Consider the following 19,523-nt stretch of genomic DNA (forward strand, 5'->3'; position numbering starts at 1 on the left):
CAGTGTATTATTTCAGTTACATCTATATCAACATTTCCTTAGTAAATACAACGGTGTATTCACATACGACAAACTGGATCAAATATTTATTTTAAATTATATGTGTAGTACTGCTGTCTACTCATAGACGTGCCATAGCTAACACGAAAATCGAACTTACATGCACACTCGTTATGCATCTGGGAGCCTTAAGTCAATATGAACTTTGGAAAACAGGTAGGTACATCGTTTTTGAGCCCGAAGCAAGCATTGTCAGCCATGTTTGGATAATCGGCGCTGATCGGAACAAAAATGCCAAAGTATGATGAAACGTGTGCAGTATTTAGATTGCTGCACTCATAGCTGTCTCCCTGGGGGCTTCAATCCGATCGAAACTCACTTAGCTGTTAGAACGGAGAAAAAGGCAATCTAATGTCTAATTACATTGGAGACGCGTTAGATCTCGAAATTCCCGACTCTTTCCGGAAGTCTCATCAGGAAATATTTGCATAGAAAACCAATCAGATCACGGTTAGGATTCGTCTGTCCAGCCCGTACTTTTAGCTAACAGAAGCTACTGCAAGGTTAACCGAGCTACACTAAGCAAAAAATACTCCCCATAGACACAGACGTAGGGCGTACGTTCTATCCCTCAGCTCAAAACATAGTGCACATCTGCCTAACGATACGGTGGGATGATGTTTGCCCTTCACTTGGTTAGAAACTGGCTAAGTACACACTTCGATAGCGAAACGATGCCTTTTAGGATATCGCTGATGGACATAAATGGTAAATAGCGTGCAGGACTCGAGACGTATGTACGGCAATAGAAGAACGCGCAGTAAAATGAAACAGTGTGATTAACCGTCAGTTCTTCAATTACTATCGGCATATTGAAGCACTACATCATATCTTCACGCATTTCCTTATTTATTGAAAAACACGGCTATTCTAATATTTAGCTTAACAAATAGCTTAACAAACCAAACGCCTAATACATTTAATAAATAAGTAACGTATCGTTAATAATGAGCAATATGAATACCACTGCCATTTAAAACACTAAAAAGACGTTCGTGGCCTTTCAAGTCTCTTCAATTTATTTATTCTTCTCTAGTAGTCACTAGTAGTTCAGTTTAGAAAGGGCTTTATTTAAAAGCTACGCTTATCCTTTCTTTATCTACTATTAAATAGAGCGCCTCCTCCAGAAGTCCGATGTTGCATCAACGTATGGCCGTACGGCCATCCAGTTTAGCACGTACGCACGGGAACTGACGCTTGAAATTTCCACTGTTTTAAATAAGCACCACATATTTTGCACTCTCGTTCCTGAACCTCAACCCTCCGCTAAGCTCTGTACGGCTTGCGGTTTTTTCTAGGCATATTCATTGTTGGCAACTGCTCCAACAAAGCCATCTTATCAAGATACCGCATTTTATCGGCCTATAAAGGGAGGCGGCTATTGACATGAAATAATTCCAGCAAAAGAATCTTCGTTAACTGAAGATTTATCGATGCAAAAAACCTTAATTGGCTGTTCAGTACCGTCTCTGAATATGGCTAGATTTTGTTTGGTGAAGAACGGTTGAAAGTAAATAGAAAAAACAGATAAACAATGCGATAATCACATGCAGCAATTTCGTGTAATAATATATACCTGTAATCATAGCCGTTCAATCATGGTGCTTACGTGCGTGTCTTGTGTAACGCTCAAACGAGGAAGATTTTCGTGATATTCGATGTAGTCCAGAGTTTTACATAAATTGTCCGGGGCCGGATTTAAACTTTTTAGTTTATTTGATGTTTTAGACGTACGCTAGGCGTACGAGAAAAGTGTACTGCCGAGGTTGCAAACTGGCTACGTTATATTGTAAGACACGATATGATGGCCCTATTCAGAACACGGCCTATTTTAAGCCCACTTCAAAGGTCGTCTAATAAACAAAAAAAAAAGTAGCCTCCACAAGCATAGTAGAAAAGTCATAAACGCGCGTTCAGTTTGCGGTGTCTACTGAATTAAACCGTGACGCGGCGCGAGCGTCGTTCACAGAATGAAGAAGCCAACCGCATTTCGTCTGATCTCTGACGGATTCTTCGAATTCTATCAACTTTGCCTTTGACGACCTTCTGAGCCGTATCTTGGACTGGTGGTGCGTTTTTTCGTTGCGCGAAATCTTCAAGAAGCTTATATGTCTTCTGCCGAAGAATATAGGTAGCTGTCCGGTTAATGTTGTTTATTATATTTCGGCATGACTGAAACCTAAACAATGTGCTGAGACCGTCTATAATCTATGCTAACAAACCGAATCCCAGCAAACTTTCTACAAACTAGAAGCGTACTCCTGCAGGAAGACCTTTCAGATTCTGCCATTAGTAAAATGCAAATAAAACGTGAAAAAAAACGAAATAGTCCCAACAACTGCTTTGCTATGGCTGTGACATAACTTGCTTTACATGCATAGTCAAATAGTATAATAAATAAACAAATAAGAAATGCTTACTTCCGTTACTTGTTTAGTTAGTACATGGTGCATAATTTTCCAATTTCAGCGGCGTTATTTGGCGTAAAAGTCTGGATATCTCTGAAATTACTCAACTTTAAGTTGTACAAGTGCTGTTATTGCATTCGGCACGTACCTACTTGAATCTCATACCATAGAATTCTAATATCTACACGTTAAGGGTAAGAAACAACATGTTAATATTTTACTTCAAACATACACAGTTAAATGCGTTTCAGTGATTCCCAATGGGATTTTAAGTAACTTAGTCAAATTGTACCACTATACACAGGTGCGTTTGCCCTCAAAACAGATCCAGATCCTAAAAGAAGTGCGTAAGTGGCAGCTGTTTTTCTAGCCTGTGCAAGAGTACACCGTTACTGAGCATCGTGCTGTACGAGCGTGTATTACCTGTAACAGAACAACAAGATACAAAGATGGGTTCAAACAATTTGTATATAGGTATTAAAATTCTAAGCAATTTTACCGTAGCCTTTCACCAGACAATGATAGTATGAATAGCTTTAATGCATCTTACACATGTATATATTTAATGACAAGCAGTTCTTGTCTAAACAGCAGAATATGAAGCATTTTCCCATTTTTTTTTTCGTTTCAAGTTCTTTGTACCCTTATTAATTAAAACTTGAACGTAGTTCGTGTAGCTGGAGATGAATTTAGCATCAGTGTTCGTTCAACTGAATGGCAGCACAACATACACTTATGCCTAGACTCAAGCTTCGTTCACGGCCAACCATTGTTGCCAGCAGGAGCAAAACGTATACATATCGTTATGAGGCTCCGTGGGGCAGTTGCTAGGCCGCCAGCGATACCCACCACAAAGTCTTTCCAACTCGTTCTTCTTCCTCTATTTCGTTTCGTTAGTGCCATACCGCCATAGGAAGACCCTACGATTTTACTTCACTACGAACACGGATACAGTTAGTTGCCGAAACTGCCGGCGAGCGTTCTACGTAACTTCTTTCTTTGCCGATGAAGCACCCGAGCGGTCAGCTCGGTAGTTGTGAGAACTAGTAATAGTAGACAGCAGGAAAAAAATATTCATGAACCCGTGGCCGAGGATGATTCGTCGAGTCTGTTATATGATTCGAGCTTGCAGAGATGGAGTGCATTTTCAACTTCTCAGCACCACCCGTTAGATCGGACCAAGCATCAGTTGCAGCGGGTAAGATATCGTGCGTAGAATGGCAGGCCGACGGACGGAAGTACGAACTGGCGGGAAAGTAGAAAACGAAGAAAATAAAATAAAAGATAAAAAAGAAAGAAAAGGACATCAGAGGTTGAAAAACAGGAGGAGTCACTGACAGTGTTAGGAAAGGGGAAGCACGATTTATTGGCCGACTCACTCTCCTCGAAGTAGTGGACAGCCTTTCCACCCGCAGCCCTCATGGGGTTAGATAGTTATATTCATTAGGTGCGCGGTCAAACCCAGTGGCGAGTTAACACTAGGGCGTTTTCCGCCTCAGTGGCAGCAGCTGCGCAGACTAAAGCTGAACCACTCGTAGACGCACGGATGGAAAGCCCGGTTAGACTTGGACCGTTAGTGTCAGAACGCTCGCCCACTCGTACGCGCGCGGCGGTAAAATACGCAGGCGTCTTCGTTTCCTGGTCCGTGCCGGCGTCGCTGCTTAAACCAGTAGAAAATGGCACCATTCCCAGCGGAGAGGGTATGAGACGGTATTGTAAAGTATGATTATGAATGAATAGCTCCTGTGGCTTTTTGTGTCGCCAACGGAGCGGGACTAGCGGGCTTGGCTCGGATAACCAGCGATGGCCGCTTATTGTGCGTGAATACCGCTACGTTGCTGTTGCCCTGTTAAGTATAATCATTATGCTTCCTAAAACAAGCCTTGCCTCTACGTCAAGCCCTTCTACGGGTTTGCCACCGGTCCCCACATCGCATTTCCGTTTGCCAGCTTTTGCGTTCACATTTTCTATGTGTTATCTCTTCTCGCATCTTCTATTTCTATAGGTGTCTTTTAGGTGAATGCAGACGAAAGATGACGTTAGCACAAATAGTTCCGCACACGCTTCTTGTTAGACCATACGTATAAGCGATGAGAGATGGCTACGACTTTGACGATGGCCGTTCCAGACTTTTGTTGATCAGTGGCCCAGTGAATCAATCTAACAATTAGTAGGCACATTTGCTATAACAACAACAATTCCAAATGCCATACAAGAAACTTCTATATATATCACGCCACCTGCTGTACTGTCAATCTACCTAAGAGGCTGATCTTCTTTTTAGCAGAAATAAGCACAGAATGTCGACCCTGATACTTTCCACATGCAGAACGAGAGGACCCTACGAGGATTTAGTACCCACGTGACTATATATGAACCTTAAAGATGCATATCGAGAGTGGACGTGGTATCGTTACTGAGGAGGCCCGCTGCCTAATCTACTACCTAAAAGCGCAACTGTGGAAGCTAAGTCCGAACCGTTTAACGTAACCTGTTTACATTCATCGGTAGGCTGCATAATACAACACTTATTGTTTCCCAGTAATAAAAACAGTAATTTTATATTCTCTTTATACTCTATAGTATTTATATATTCGTCCTTCGTACAGGTACCGCAGACAAGCGCCCTAGCTAGTTTTAACTGTTGTAGGATTTACATGAATTTACATGAACATATTTGATGTGTGTAGGAAAATACGTCGTTTTCCTATTTCCTAAATTTCGTAATTTATTTCTAAATTAATTTCAATTAGATATTGATACGGTCGTTGGAAACTTTTCTAGGTGGAAAATCCGAACGCCCGCCAAGGTCAGAACACGTCGCATTAAAATCTCTTAATACGGTTCTTTATCAGAATGATAAATGACTACGCAGAAACTACACAGGCCTCAGGCCTTTTTATATCTTGTGAATGAACTCAGTAGCACGTATTAGTGAAGTCCAGTCAGCTGCACCTAAGGTAAAAAGCCTTACATACCTGTATACCGCTATCGTAACACTATCCTAGAAATATAGCGACATTGGACATGGTCTCCGTTAACAGACGATTTTTTTCATATCTTTATTTAAAGTATTCAGAGAGCGGTTAAACTTAACTATTATTTAAATGTAGGTAATATATCTGAGTGAATCTATTTCATTTATATACAAATTTACTCATTAACTTGTATTTGGGACAAATACAAAAAATAAATGTTGCACACCTTCATCAAATCTGTATAGTACATATATATTTAACCACCGCTAAGATTATTTATAATCTATTTTTTAGTGCTCACTGTCGCTGGATCTGTAAAGTCTTTTGTCATAGCCCTACATTAGGTCAACGATGTTCGAAGGGCAAAAGACAACAACTGCCAAATTTGTTCAATGCCGGTCACTCGATATTGTGCCATGTAGCCTCTAGTACCGTCCACTCCATTAGCAACGTCTACATATTTGAAGCCGAAGTCATAAAACATAACAATAGCTATAAATGAGTATCGAAACTAGAACATAAGCCATTATTGCTATCTCCTGCCAAATCACTTTACGTTTACGTCGACGTAAACACAAAACAATAACCAACATACCTTTGAAACGCTTGTGCTATGAAAGGTGTCGAGAAGCATGCTGCGTTAGCTGTTGCTATAGGACTAAATTGCACTAGGTGTTAAGGATATATTATCTAGACCATCTTGCCCCTTGTTTGTTGGCTATTTCAGCATTCTCATACAAAAATTGTTTCCAGTCGTCAGCCATTGCAACATCACTAGTGGATTTGTGAAACGTAACTGAACCTTCGATTTTGATGGCTCAACAGATTCCTTCGTTGTGACGTATCATAAAATGGCGTACCACCGCTTCCCTACGATTCATGTTAAGTCATGAAGCAAAAGTAACGTCGATCGCACACAACAAATCCCGCTGGTATTCTGTTTTACGTATTTCATCTGTAGCACATCGGTTCGTCCATCCGCCTATGCAATATGTTATGCGGAGTCAATGCGGGAAATAAGCGATACATTTTCAAGACAAAGCTTCAGAAGTGCCCCGTAGTCAAAAACAATAACATTAATGTTGAGTCGTCGAAAAATCACTGACCGTTTCTATAGCTGGATCACTTTAGGGTCACATAAGTCAGACAATGGGCGTTGGTGTCATTCGGAAGCTGAGATGTGTTTAGATCGTTCAAACGATTTTACTTGAACCCGATACGAAGCGCCTTAGACACGAGCGACTTTTCAGTGGAGTGGGTTAAAGACGAAAGTTTGGTATATTTTACAATGACAATGAATGGCACAAACGCTATCTGGGCGTACGAAAAAATTTATGCTGGCTAAGGGCCCATATGCATTATTGTTCGAAAGAGTACAAAGAGTGTTTTGTCGCCTTATCTCTGAAAATTTGAATGACGCTCCCCGTAGTGCTTGGTCAATTACAAAAGAAAAAAAAAAGTCGATGAACCTATTGCAAAAGACAGGTAAATTGTTATAAAATCGCCAAGGGACGCAACTCTACAACGAGGTAATTTTGGACTATTTTAAGAAGGCTGGTCTCAAAAAATAGCTCAACGTTCGGGCGCCACACGAGTTGACGCAATCGATTCATTACTAGATCGTATTTTCATCTGTGGAACGCAGTCAAATCGAGCCATCTCTAAGGCGGTTAATTTCGGGTTATTAAAAATAGATCAAATCCAAGAGATATGCCCAAGTAGAAAAATGCGCTTCACGATCTGGATTGGAGCCAATGAAGAAGATGCTATGTGTTTCGTGGGACCGGAAAGGAATCAAGTATTGTGGCTTGCTGTCGGCTGGCGAGACGATTTAGTCGGACCCCTACCGTGTACTACTAATACGATTACAACAACCCATTGAAAAAAGTCGACCGGAACTAATAAACAAAGAGGGCACCGTCTTTCATCACGACAATGCCACACCGCATTTTCGCTATTCGGCAAAAACTTTAGACAATCCAGATGGGAAATTTCAATGCGCTCATTTTTTTGCAGCATCAGGCTATTGCTTCACTTGGTCCTTGCAAGGCTCCCTTTATGGTGTTGTTTTAGCTTCAGTAAATCGATATGCAAAAATCGCTCATCGTAACTTTTCATCTAGAGACATTTGGTATTGATGGGGCTTATGGTGCTACCAGAAAAATAACGGAAGCTCATGGATCAAAATGGTGCATACCTGAATGCGCCGTATGTACGTGTTAAAATATTTGATTCCTTTTTTTGGTTAAAAGCGGTCGCTACCTTTTCGACAAGTCAATATATAGGTACATTGATGTGTTTGCAACGCGCTCGCTGGAATCAGCGGCAATGAGAAGTTTGAGCTTGTCTTGATTAGAAAGAAGAAAGCGATGGAAGTTAGCAGTTGAAATTTAGCAGTGTTTCAGATTCACGCTTAGAAAAAGATGTTAGACAATTTCTTTTTTGTGAAGCCACATAAACGCGAGATTGTCTAGTGGACATTCTAACTTGTTGTTATTTTATTGGCATGCGTCAATTTGTATTGATTTGTGTCAGCGCAGACACAGCAATAGCGTGCAGCTTGCTTTGATCGTGTGTGAAGAAGCTTGATTACCTCAATGATAATTTGTGCCTTCAGGAAAAATGCACTTCTTAAATATATTAGCGTTTGCATCGTTTACATGTACGCTGGACAAAAGTTTGTTCACCTCATAACTTATAAATCATAATAAGTAATTATCGTACTTACTTATCGCCAATCTACATCGCGGAATAATGCTAATCCTTGATCTTCTCTTTGGTACTTCGTCTTTCTTGCCTGAGCCTGCGGGTTGTATAATTAGACACCAGCTGAATGTAACAAGTTGGGATACTCCTCCGCTTGTGCCTCTTTACGTGGTTATGCACGCTCTTTTGCGTCGGTGATGGATCGTCGTGCTGGCTGCAGGACGCACTCGAACTTTTCTTGTTGCTGTATTAGACTGGTGCGGCATTCTGTACGTTTCTTAGAGTAGTCTAACATTTGGTGGTCCTTGATGGTGGAATAACAAGCCTGCGCGCTTCTTAAGTAAATATTGTTGAGGTATATGCTTTTTCTAAATATTTAAGACTCTCAATGCTCATATTCCCCTTTTTCCGTGAGCCAATTTTGAGTGTCTTACATATAAAATTATAGCCTTTGTAGGTCCAAGGGAAATGTGAACCTTAACATTCATGCTTGTGATTCTGGGTCCCCCATCCGCTCCGTCACTAGAGCGCTCAAACTGACCGGTAGAGGCAATCTAGCTTCAAGTTATCTTCGTCATACAAGACATACACATGAGTACTAATTACAGCATCAAAAAGTAATACACAGCCCGATATTCGTGGAGTGACTAGTAACAGTCGCACTAAATTATGGAAGACCCTGATTATGTTAAATGGATTGAATCATGCTGGCAGTCCCTGGAAGGACATTTGACAGATATTGCCTTCCACGTATAAAGCATATAAAATCCGCCGAACAGAGCTAATGTAGAAATGGAACGCGCAACAAAACTTCTATTTTATGTTCTGGAAGCATTGAAATGGAATCAAACATGGAATTTTTGAGCGGAAACTACATGTTCGCTACAATCGATATCTGTCCGCCGTATCTCAGCGTCCCGAAATTTATTGGACTGACGTCGTCTCTGTTTCGAAGATTGGGAACAATGAAATTTTGCCATGCAGTGCTACCCGAAATGAGCAAGCTTAAATATTTTACCTGTTCTGAGTTATGACGTTTTACGTAAGCATACAGCAAATATTTAATCCGGTTCCACTCGTTCCATTAGTCAGCTTCTGTTAAAGGTTCAGGTATTGTTGCCGACCGCATACTGAGCCTAATCATTTTTTTGTCATCGTTGCCTAACCTTACGGTATGAAATCTTCGGATCCATCAACTTTGCCCCTCAAACTCAACTATTGCCGCGTATGATATTTGTTTCTTAATTTCTCGGTCATTGGTCGTCGTGTTCTGTGCGAGAAGCATACCGAGTGTGTCTAAGTGCCAATTCGACATAGCGTCTGTCAGAGAATAAACGCGACAGACAACTTCTAAACAACAAGCCCGAATTTCTTCTAACCATTCACAGTACACGAAGATGAACGGGAAACTCCTATGCTTAAACCAATTCGTCATTAGAACCTCAAAATTGTACCGCCAAACTGTAGTTGGAGCCAATGTTTGCGTATATAATTAATCAAGCGTCAAAATGAATATAGTTAATATTATATCTTTTCTTCGGCCGCGCTATTTTTGACAGATGAAGTGATGTGTTAATCCGGCAGGTGGCATTAGAGGCGGAAAGAAAAGACACATCAAGGTCAGGGGAATACCGATATTCAATTAAAGTGTCCGTTGTAGGCTCTGTTGATTTATGAGCTTTTTTCCCCGTTTGCACTCTTAGAACAAGGCTGATCGACTTTACGAGGCAATGGCATTGACCCAACGCTACAATCCGCGCACCGAAAATATCATTCATAAGGCACACCCTTCTAATTAAATCTAATATACTTACACAGTAAATAGATTAGGTATATGTACATATACTATCTATATATCTACTATTTCTTCAAGCATACCAAGAGAGAGATGCCGACGATCGCTATAAATTGCAGCTGTATTCGTGCATTCTATAGAAGTAAACGACTACGATCAAATAAGTTGATTGGTTAATATATGGATTCACTTTACTTTTAACTAACGGATAATCCGTACGTTTCACAACGGCGCAGGTGGTTTTTATTGATGAAGCGTATCTATGTTGTCCCTTCAATAGAATCGAAAGCGTAACGTAATATTCACGGGAGAATTGTCCGCTATGAGAAAACGACCCTGCAGATGTCAGGCTTTGCAATAACTGTCTAGGTCAGTATGCTATTGTGTTCGCATGTTATTTCTTCATAGAAAGCATAGCAGCTATCAATGTAAACAGTAACCCTTCAAATGATGTTTCGGTGCCTAGAACAGATAAAAAAAAACACTTAATTTGTCAGGACTCACTTGGACTACAGCGCTGATGATGGGATACTTAACCCAGGACGGCATTCTATGAGTTCTGCGTAAGCCATTGCCAACGTTCAAAGTCCATAAAGGTGGAGCAGCGGTAGCATGAACGCCGACCATCTCCGAGGCAATCTCATAAACATATATATCGCATTATATTATTATATCTAAAAATTATTTATTTAATTAGTTATATTTTATACCTTAGAGCAGAAATAAGCGGCGGTTTGCTTTATACATTAAGATTTTTTTCTTTGCAAAATTCTATGTGTGCACAAATCCATGAAAAAATAAAAAAACACATCTATGGACATATGAATTTATCTTGAAAAGAAATCAACTGAAGTAACTACAAATGCTAGCTTATCTTGTAGTGGCAGAAGGAATTTCTGCTTCAATAAATCTACAAGCTCCTTTTTTTTTCAGAAAAAGATTGATACGCGGTTAATGGCGAAATGCCGTCCCTATTAAAAGAGGTAAGCTAGTATAGAGACGAAGAAAGTACGATAAAAAGGTCGGCAGAGGTTGAAGAGGCCACCTGAAGAACGAGCACGAAGCTGCCAAAGTTGCCAGGAAGCCGCCATTAAAGTTTCCAGCAAAGCTCAAAGAATCAGTTTTTCCTTTCCGATCTTTTTTATCGAAGCCATGGAAAAATTGTTTCAGCAAAAAAACAAATCAGCGATAATGGGTAAACTTACCTTTTAATATGTAGGAAAGCGTTAAAAGTGAAAGACTTTTTGTTGGCTGGCTAACTCTTGCTCCATCTCGTATTTCCTCAAAGTCCAGGTACCTATCAAGTGCCCTCGAGATTGCAAAAATAACTATCGTATTAGATTGAGATTCAGTGTATTGCCTGACCAAGAAAAGTAGGTAAAATAATGCTTCAATACATTTGTGGTTGATGATATAGAAGGACATTGTTTCTGTGTTAAATAACCTGATACATTGTACACTGTGCTGTCATTCAGGTCTTGAAATTATAGCCAGATACCCCAGGGATGTAATAAAAGCGTCATTAGTTTATGTAAAATAAATAAAATGAACAGATAAATATAACTTAATATGACTGAGAAAATTATTCCAGGATTGCTGTACAACTTTTTGTTAGAGAGGTACATGGTGGTGTTATAGAATTTTGATTATATATATACGTATATTAAGAATGCTAAAGATAAAGTCAGCTAGTCAAACAACCGTACACAAATTTCCGTCAGCGAATTGCTTAGACCTGCAAAGAATCTGAACGCAAATAGGACACTACGAAGCCGACCAGCCTTTTTTGTCACATTATTGTTGTGGCATTCATTGTGCCATGGTGCACTTGCCCATTGCATGAGAGTTTGGGGAACTTGATTTTTTTTTTTATACAAAGCCGGTCCAATGTGTTTCCGATACCTGGATAGGACACCTTATTATCTATCCTCAGATGCGGCAGGCTATTGTGCACGAAGAATGAAAACTTCCATAGCAGAATGCTAATCGGAAGGCAGCTCCAGCTGACAGTAACAAGCTGTGTAACTTCCTGACGAGTTCGAAATTTGGCCTCTGACTTACCTCACTATCCTGTTATATTATTGTTAACGTACTGAGTAGTCACTCTACTGCCTTTAGTGGCGAAACACCCTATTAAGGCAAGTAAACAGTGATCTTGAGATTAAGACTTTCGAGTAAGAAAGTTTCGACGAAAAAAATAACAAAATTTTCGCACAAAAGCCAAGATTCACTTGTACATCATGTTAGGCAGCTTTAAAACTTGGACCCACTGAAACTCTGTGCAACTTAAAATGCTCGCATCTCTGGTTTACCAAAGTTCAAGTTGTTCACGTTATTTCTAGACTCAATCAAGTGTGTGTAATTTACTACGCTAAAAACGCACGTGCATACTATGAAAAAGTTCTTAGCGAAAAATCACTAATTTAATAGGGTCCTTGCGAATGATATGCAGACGGTCATGAGACCTATTTTAACATACTTGCTCATTACATATAATAGTCTTCGATATAAATGATCCTCTCCATTGATATAACTCGTGTGTATGAACATACGCACAGACACTAATACGGACAATTATTACGGCAGGAGTCACACCTGTATCGCAACGTTCTAGATGATCGGTTGCAATGTATGACGTTCTATGACGGCCTGTATGATGTTCTAAATAGTATTCCTAACTATAACGGCGCGGACCGGCATGGCGGAACGTTGTTATTCATCAAGAGCACGCCTCACCAACAAACGTGGAAGAGATGGATATATTTAGCAACGCAGGCTGATCAAGCCGACGCGGCGGGTGTCGTAGCGTACGATGCACGCGCTTCTCGTTCTTCGTTACTGCCGCCGCTGTTTAGCGCTACTAACTGCAGGATGCATTAAGCGTCGACGACAGGCACTCTATTCAGGTTCATTCTGAATGGCACACGAGGGTAGCAACGAACGAGTGGTTTTTGGCCCTTTCGTTCACTGAGATAAAGGCTCGATTGCGGATTGGAGAGAGAGAGAGAGAGAGTGAGGATCTAAAGAAAGAGAAAACAAACGTGCGAAATAAAAAATGGGCAAAGTGGTAGTTGTTTGGTCTGGCGGGGCTTCTAACTATCGCATCAGTCTTAAGTGACACAATGAGGGTGAGAACGTGAATAAGTTTCCTCCTAGTTTTCCACATGCTGACCTCGCCCGCTTAACAAGACACACAGATATACTGAATTCGGCCTATAGTTTTTCAAACCAACCCACTTGCCGGCCATTCTGCTTTTCGTTCTTTGACGGAATCACAATTCTTCTCTCGTGAGTAGTTAAGACTGATTATATCCCAAAGTGAAATCAATGCAGTGAACACGAGCCCGCAGCTTGGCAGAACAAAGTCCATAATGTTTAACCAGACTAATGTCTACGAAACACATGTAGTGCGGGTAGACGGACCAATGACGAAAGCGATGTTTCTATCTCTATTTTGTAGTATTTTTAATCAAGTATAGATTTGCGCCCATAAAGGCACATGAATTGTGGTAGTTACGCTGATACCAGTCACGTACTACCTGTCTGTTAACTTTCAACGTTCAATGCTTTTCGAGCCTTTTCTACGTCCGCTCGAGGCCGCGTGGAATGGGGCAGTAAAAGGGTTATATGGAGTTTGTTCATCGGCAGCAAACGGACATGTGGATTTCGACCTGAGCAACCCTCGTCCTTCTTTGAGTATCAGTAGACTTATTACCATTATCAGAACGATTTGCGACTCCGCAATAATACGTACTTTTTATGGGACACATACAACCAACACGGCTTAATTGCGCAAGCCGTATCGCATTGATTGCTTGGGTGTGAGCATATAATAGAAATGATAATTTGAAACGCGATCCCATGTTTTTACACACAGACATACATGTACAGAAGACGTTAGAACTTCGATGCCGGGCGGAAAAATGGAAACGTATATATATATATATATATAATAAATCGACCGGGCACAAATGACTTAAATCAGAAAATACACGTCTTTGTTTTTTCCTACCGTTCAAGCTATTGTTACAGTCATTGTTGACTGTGTAGATTAGCCTGCCAATCCGATCATCATGTGTGAATGTACGTCAGACTAACCTAGAACATCATGAGGATTAAGTTAGTTCTCTACACAGTCCTCAGTAGAACTCCTTATCGCGCTTAAATTATCACTATACCTTCGCCTCTCGATAGAGCACGTACTCACTTCACGACACAAAATCCTGGCTGCTATGCCCCTACAAATCTTATCTTTGATGCGTTCAATACAGATACGTAAAGTCTCAAATGGCAAACTCATATTGGAATTGATTATCCTATGTATGATTGCAGTAACTATTTAATTTAAGCTGAAGTTTACATATTTTAATTCCCACGTTGATAGAGACGTATGCGCATTAGATTTTATAAAGATAAGTTGACTGTTTATTATTACGCTAGAGCTTTTTGACTCATTGAAGTTTCCATAAGTTGACTCTTAGTACACGCATACAGTCAAATTTCCGACACATCATTACATCGATATGCTGAATATATCCAATACGCGATTATATCGGGTGTACGGTTTGATTAAATGAAACGTCGAAGTTTTTTAGCGTATTGAATGTGCCGATACAATAGAATTGACTGGATTTCTAAAGGCTTCCGTTTTTTTTCAAAGCCGATCTGTCAGAACTGTGAGCTGCCTACTATATCATCTCTAGAGAAATTCGATCTCGAAAATTCCGTAGTTATGTTTCTTTTTGTCTACCAAAAAAAAAGCGGCGCCCATAACGTTACGTCTAGTACTAGCACCAATATATTGATAGCTCTGAATTGGCGTACAAAAGTTGAGTGGCTAAATGAAGTGTTACATTAAAATTTGAAAAGCGTTTAGCGAACGTCTACCTTGCGCTTTCAGTCCACTTCAGTTACTCCTATTGAGTAGTAACCGGGTGGTGCGTGACGCAGTAGTTTAGCAATAATTGATGCTATGGCAGCGGTGACAGCAGCAGTAGGGGCCCCGAGATTATTTTCGTTTTCGTCTACCTAATGAAAGCCTCACCATTAGATAGACCATCACCTTGGCTGCGAACCGAGTAACAAGGGCAATATGGCGGCTCCGTAGTGAAATCCTCGTCAATGTGAAATGGATAGACCAAAGTGGTTGTTGGGTGCATCTTAGATGAGGTCACGTAATTCTATTTTCATATCTACGTTCGTACAAAAAAAAAGATCTGAAAAATAGCCAAGCTCTTCAATCCGTCTAAGGCATTCCTCAGCGTTTCCTCTGATCTTCCAAATGTCCTATACCCATACTTCAGCCCTTGTCTTCCGATTAGAATATTTGATACGTAGGACCATGCAAGAAACCTCTCCGGAATACATATCGGTACAAGGCTCGTATATCGCATACGTTCATGTGTGAGCGTGTGTGTGTGTGTGTGTGTGTGTGTGTGTGTGTGTGTGTGTGTGTGTGTGTGCTTACGAAGCACAAGAAAAACGACAGCGCCGAGGACGACAGCTAGGATGAAAAATGCAAATGACCTGCTTTTTTTCGATCCTGGAAGTGGAATCCCATGGGAACTCAAGCATACACCTACGAAACTTCTCTAAGTTCCGATAGACGGTAGATATATAAAAAAAAAAACGGTGAGCGGGTGGCAGGTTTGATTTGCCTTTCTGGAGAGATTATTTCTAGGCAGGAAAACTAATGGCGATATCAGTGCTGGATGTAGCATTACACTTTCGCGTCGTATGTCGTACCCGTTTTGGAGTACTTAATAAATTAGATAATAGGCTGAGATCGTAGGCTAAACGCAGGGCTGCTGTGAAGGTATGGAGTATGTGTGCTAATTAAACTTCTGCATAAAAATCTTTCTGTAATTTTATCGTCTACGGTTTCGTACGAATACGTAGGTATGGTTACGCCTCGCTATTATTATTATTATCGATATTAGTATACTGTAACACGGTGTGTTTCCCAGACGTGAAAACACGTGCTCTAAGAAGTATATTATATATTTTCTAAGACGATGTACGTGAAATACTTTGTAAATGGAAAAATGTATTTTGTCTAATCTAATATTGCTTAAAGCATCGACAAGGCTCGCGTAGGACCCAGTCACTTGTTGATCACCTACGATACGTAAAACAGTTAGTTAGAGATTGATTCAATTGTGAAGATCGCAATACGCAATACAAACCATGTTAATAATACAGCGGATAAACCGTTCTTTAGATGAAAACCTTTTTGTGCTAGTTCAACGATAATAACCCGGGTACATGCTTTCATGATATTATTCCTTATTATAGCTGCGCAAGGCATCGTTGTTGCATCTGCCTCACTTTCAGGCGCTTCTATTTCATAAGCCATGAACGTTTAGCCTTCCGAGGCAACTTTCGGATTCGAACTCAAGTTATTACTCTATTATTTCGAAAACGCTAATGCAACTGAATAACCTAGTTCTAAGGATAGGTATTAAACACCCAATTTTATTTGATTTGTCACTACTATCAATGGTACCCAGACTCGCTTGGAGTGAATAGTAACTGAAAAAACAGGCCCGTTTTATAGTTTAGACATAGGTTCAGTTGTAGGTGGACAGACATAGGTGGACCGATGTCCACCGAAGGCGTTTGATAATAGAGATTGGCCTTAAGGTACTAGCGGGTTACTAATGCTAATTAGAGTATCTTTGCCGTATTCCAGCCAAGAGAATTACTCAAGGCGAAAAACCTCTTTGAAGTAAAGAATTTAGTTCGGAAATTCATGAACCAAAATTCTATGGCCTGAACGTACATTCCCAAAGACACCCTAAAGTTACAAGCAAGTTATCGTCGCAGTGTCTTTGAGTTACAACTTGAAGAATGACGTCGCTTTTAAAATCGCTCTTAGCGGCGAAAACGAATCTTACATATATGTATATGCACATTATCATGTATGGTATGATACAGACGTCTTCATATTTGGTACTAAGAGTCATATAGTTGGACCATAAAATTGATCTCGATTCGTGCCCAGCATGGAACTCGAAACGAGAACCCAGACTAATTTAAAATCACCCGCGCGCGCGCGCTATATCGGTTTAAAATTGAAGATTTTATAGTTGAAATGTGCGGTAAGCTTCATTTCCCGAGCACTCAGTCCCCTCACACTAAAAGTACATTGATGATTTTAATAGTTAACACAGATTCACTGAAGTAGAAGAGCTTCCTTCTTTTCCATTATTTAAATATACCGTTATGATTTAATTAAATTTATAAAGCCATATAACAACTAAAATTTAGCCTCTCTGCGTCCACCATTTGCTACAAAGCGTCTGGCTACGCCAGAGAATAGACGCCAGCCTAGTTTCAGCTGTTAGGCAACAGCGACCTGTTGTACACTGTTCAGTTACGGCGCGTAACGTGCCGCTGCCTCAAGGACCCGACCTGTGTTCGGTCGTAGTCAAATGTTTGTTTGCCCTGCAGCGATGCGTTTGGCTAGCTTTGCATCTCGGCTGGTGACACGATGCGGAACACCGTTTCAATAGAACATATATCCACTGTACAGTCTTTTAGAATCTTAGGTCTTCTCTGTGCACCTTCAACTTATCGACCAGGTCGAAAAGCCAAAAAAAAACTCATTCTTTTGCTTAAGAATCATCAAACTTCTAAGGTCTAGAGATCCATTTTGCGATGGGGTCGTTGAGTTTATCTAGTAGTTGGATATACTTCATACTCATTGTTGCTTTCAGTCAACGAATATCAGTACCGAAATATTTCGGGTGAAAATTGTAGTTTCTCTCTAACTGGTCGATTCTACTTGTCATCGACACATGATAAAGGACGCATATTCGTTCCGTAACAGGCCTTTCAAGTTTATTCGAGGCTTGATTACAATACAACATTAAATACATTGGTTCCTTCCTTATAAACTTTCGAAAACACTTAACCGCGCATTCAAAGCTTTTACTGAGTAGAGCGAAAAGTTCGGATTTTTAATAATTTAACTGGTAATAAAAATCGTATGGTATTAGAGCAAACTTAGTTAAATAAGGTTAGATAAATAAGAAATGTGTGGTATCTTTAATAACTTCATTAATAAAAGGCTAATTGTGGCCTTTTCTTTCTTACGCTCGCCTGCCCTAACAAAAGGCAAAAGTGAATATTACCAAAACAAACAAATAATATTTCATGGATTTTTTTCCTGTATAGTAAATATGATATTAGCTTTCATCTAGTAAATGTATTAGTAAGTGAACGCCGATGAATCTAATTTTCTTCTACACCGGAAATATTTAATAGGTATTGTAAATCAAGTATATTCAAAATTTCTATACGTCACAAGAACTTGGAGTTGGGTGAATCTCAAGCAACTGCTCTCAATATTTCGAGTTTTGCCCGGCATCGCCGTTAGGTATTTCGTCAGTCGAATGGCTCTTAGCACGAAACAACATATATGTCTATGCCCGGCTTTGAACTAGGATTATCACGTGCCTCTTCAGTAGAGGGCAAATACGTTACTTCTCACCCTATCACGGGAGCAACCAAACACCGTGCCCAACGTGCGTGTAGTAAAAAATAGTAAAGAAAGTGTTAGTTCCGCAAAGAATGTATTCTCTGGCAACGCTTCTTTTTATCTAAGCGTTGATCCTTTAATTGTTTCCGTAACTCAAAATCATTCAGTCAGTCGATCTTTGGCAATGGGATTGATTGGGCAACGTATTTAACCAGCAAAACATTTTCGACCGTTTACATAAGCTTTTTGACGTATTTTTTTCACAGTTGTTATATATCTATAGTGATGCTAATTAAGAATGACTTTTTACACTCCGAGAGAATTTCTTCAATCAAAAGCCTTGACAATTATTACATTAGTTATATTGCAGTATAGATAATCTGTGGCTCTGATTTAAGTTTATTCGCTGGCCTTTCGAGAAACGGTCCCTGGGTGAGGAGCGTCAGCGTAATGAGACATAGAAGATGGTACGAAAAGGGGAATAAGCTGGCAGGCTTGCGTGCTAACGATTAGGTATTTGCAAATGCCTACCTCGTTAGGGCTCTGCAGGGCGGTAGTATGATAGTGGCTGCAGCGGCTTGAGCGGTCTAGGCTTTGTCCTCTGCCTTGTGCGAGAGTATTTAGCTGCGTAAGTTTGTGAACACAGGCCACCGTTAGCAGCAGTTAGCAGTAACCTAAAAGAAACCGTAGATTGTTCTGAGTCTAAGCATTAGGCCTCATGAGGTTTTTCTCCGACGGCTAAACCTGCCGCAACGTGCCGCGTAGCGTTTGTTTTTCCTACCGGTTGGCACATTCGCCGCCAATCGCGAACAGCTTAGAATAGCTGTCTACCGTGCAGAGCTAAAGTGAAAGGAACTTTGCCTATTAAGCCTAATGGTTAAACTATCCTAGGTACCTTTAAGAGCGTGTGGTGTTACCATACATATCAAAATGGTAAATCAGCCTTCCGTATGTACGGAACTTCGGCAAGTTTAGAATTCAATGTTTAATGTTCACTACACGAGAACGTAGTTATATGTGAGATTTACTACCGATTGGTTCACTATGTTTTTTCAGTTGATTTGGTTACTTTCGTTGGTCTCATACAGTGTATA

General features: G+C 40.3%; 1 long non-coding RNA gene across 1 annotated transcript; it reads right to left on the reverse strand.

Moving 5' to 3' along the window:
• Positions 1 to 1,048: 1,048 nt before the first annotated feature.
• On the reverse strand, positions 1,049 to 12,920 carry LOC111262818 (uncharacterized). Its single transcript, XR_002681872.2, has 3 exons — positions 11,153 to 12,920; positions 8,175 to 10,409; positions 1,049 to 2,891 (listed from the first exon to the last, which is right to left on the reverse strand). It is a non-coding gene; the product is annotated as an uncharacterized LOC111262818 (long non-coding RNA).
• Positions 12,921 to 19,523: the final 6,603 nt, after the last annotated feature.

Source organism: Varroa jacobsoni, unplaced genomic scaffold (genome assembly GCF_002532875.2).
Source record: "Varroa jacobsoni isolate VJ856 unplaced genomic scaffold, vjacob_1.0 scaffold_703, whole genome shotgun sequence".
NCBI classification, from domain to species: Eukaryota; Metazoa; Arthropoda; class Arachnida; order Mesostigmata; family Varroidae; genus Varroa; species Varroa jacobsoni.